This window comes from Octopus bimaculoides, chromosome 27 (genome assembly GCF_001194135.2).
Source record: "Octopus bimaculoides isolate UCB-OBI-ISO-001 chromosome 27, ASM119413v2, whole genome shotgun sequence".
NCBI classification, from domain to species: Eukaryota; Metazoa; Mollusca; class Cephalopoda; order Octopoda; family Octopodidae; genus Octopus; species Octopus bimaculoides.
Window position 1 is genome coordinate 3,364,394 of NC_069007.1, and position 2,625 is coordinate 3,367,018.

The following is a 2,625-nucleotide window of genomic DNA, read 5'->3' on the forward strand; positions in this document are numbered from 1 at the left end:
TATAATAATAATAGTAATAACAATGATGATGATAATAATAATAATAATAATGATGATGATGATGATGATGATGATAATTTTTTTAATAATGAAAATTATAATGAATTATAATGATGATGATGATGTTGATGAGGATAATAATAATGATTTCTTTTATAATGAAAATTATAATAGTAATAATAATAATAATGATGATGATGATGATGATGATGATGATGATGATAATAATGATTTTTTTTTATAAGGAAAATTATAATAATAATAATAATAATAATAATAACTACAACTATATTAATAATGATAATGTAACAAAAATGAAGACATGTGGCCTTGTGTTTAAGATTATGGTTTCAGTCCCTGGTCAGGGTGGGGCATTGTGTTTCTTGGGAAAAACATTTCATTTTATTTTTGCTCCAGTCCACTCATCTCTAAAGGAGTTACAGCAGCAGCAGCTGGTAAGTTGACCCTGTGAGGGACTGGCGTCTTATCCAGGAGGGTGGGTGGGTAGTGTTTTAAACTCACTCACTTATACATCAAGGAAACCAGGCCAAACTCCGGCCTTAACGGCCCTGGGGCTCTGGACAAACTCAAGTCTTATTTAAAAAATAAAACAAAATCACAGTTTTTAGTTAATTTTTGTTGTTAGATTCTAAACATGTCCACCATGAAAACACAAAAAAAAAAAAAATAATAATAATAATAATAATGATAATATAATATAAAAAGACGAACAAAACTTATATACCTCACATTTATTTTATTTTTATATTATTCGTGCTCAGAAATATATTTTGAAAACAAAAAAATTACCCAAAAAAACTTGTGTGAATCTGATATTTATTTTAAAAAAATAAACCTTTCATGATTATATTTTCCGTAGACAACCACTGTATTTCAATATGGTTTCCAATAAATAATCAAGATTTTGAAGAAGTTTAGTAAAAATAAAATATGTGTAAATTTGTAAATTGGTATTACATATTTATTGCATATTTTACTTGAGTGTTACCTGTAATATTGTTTGTCTTTTACATGTTTCTGTTATTGGACTTCGGCCATGCTTCGGTGCAATATCTTGACTTGCACATGACATGGATAAAACTGACGGAAGGTTGCACATCACCTGCCTCACTCTCTCGTCCCTTCTTATCGGATTGCATTGGCAGGACAAAGCCAAGATCACTAGAGATAAGCCAGGATGCAGTGGATGACCAGTGACCTCTGTGTCTCATCGTGCCCTGTTTGTGCTCCACAATGCTTGTTGGTCAGCCTTTTTGCCTGTTGAACCAATCTTGTGGTTTCTTCTGCACTTTCCACTGGGTCCAGTATTGTGACAACACCATCTTAACAGTGGTCAGGTGTTTTTATTGTGGTCACACTGTCTCTACATTGACCATACTGTCCATAGTGACAACCCCATATCTATTCCGATCACACAATCTTCATGATGGCTGCACTGTTTTTTAAAATCTAATCAAAACAAATTTCTTGTTTGTATCAACCAATTATTATTAATCGATGTAATATGACTGAAAATTATCCACAAATGACAAATCTATGTTCTCAGCATTATCCGTCGAATGAGGTTTAGTTGCCAGGTGAAAAGAATTTGGTGATACAAGGGAAATAGAACTCAAAACATGAGTATGCATAGATGTGTGTATATGCATTCTCTTCTGTGAAGTCTTCCACTGAGGAAGGAACTAGTTTCTAACAAAGGTACCAAACTCCATTATTGGAATGTCGATGACGAAAACAATGTCACGTTTTAGACTTGAGTAAAGTCTTGCGTATTTTTAGTGTTCCCCTTACAGATTGTATTTGTAATGCGTGAATACGTTGTATGATTTCTCTTTCTGAAAACTTTGCCTTAACCAGATTGTCACTCAGGCATTTTACTCACAAAACCAACTGTACCAATTATTATTGATACAAATGTGGATTTATTATCTGGATATAGAAACTAGTTGTCCATAGTTATCCTCTTCCTCTATTTTCTCTTATTATGTATTTAGTAGCATAGCTTTCGAAGTGTGATGTAATGTAGCAGCCCAAGAGAGGCTTCGTTTCATGGCGATATTACTGTCCTATATACGTGTGTACGTGTTTGTATGTGTAGATAAGTAAATTTTAATTTAATCAGCAAAACTTCGAAGTGGCGAGGGCTTCGTGCATTGGCACTTATCAAACTGGTAACAGTCACTTAGTAGCTTCTGCCGATTGAGTAAAAAATAAGGGAGATAAATCCACTAGAATTAAAGTTATGTCCCTTTATACAAACGCCTTTCACGTGTAAGTGCTACCAGTCGAGAACTCCGCATACTGGAAGCCAGCAAGTGTTTGGGGTCATCAGGAGAGAATGCGTGCTGCTTCGGGGCCTCCCTCTCGATGACATCATTGTGCACCCAGCCCCCCACCCACTGATATGAAGCCCCGCTTGCTAGATCAACTGGTTATTAAAAACAAAGCTCAATATTCTTCTAGCCACCACGTCACGTAATTATATTAACAAGCCACTTGGACCCCAAACAGTTTCCATCACTCGTAGTTTAGCTAAAACCCCGAGTCAACGTGAAACAAAGTGTCTTGCTCAAGAACACAACACACAGCCCAGTCCGGGAATCG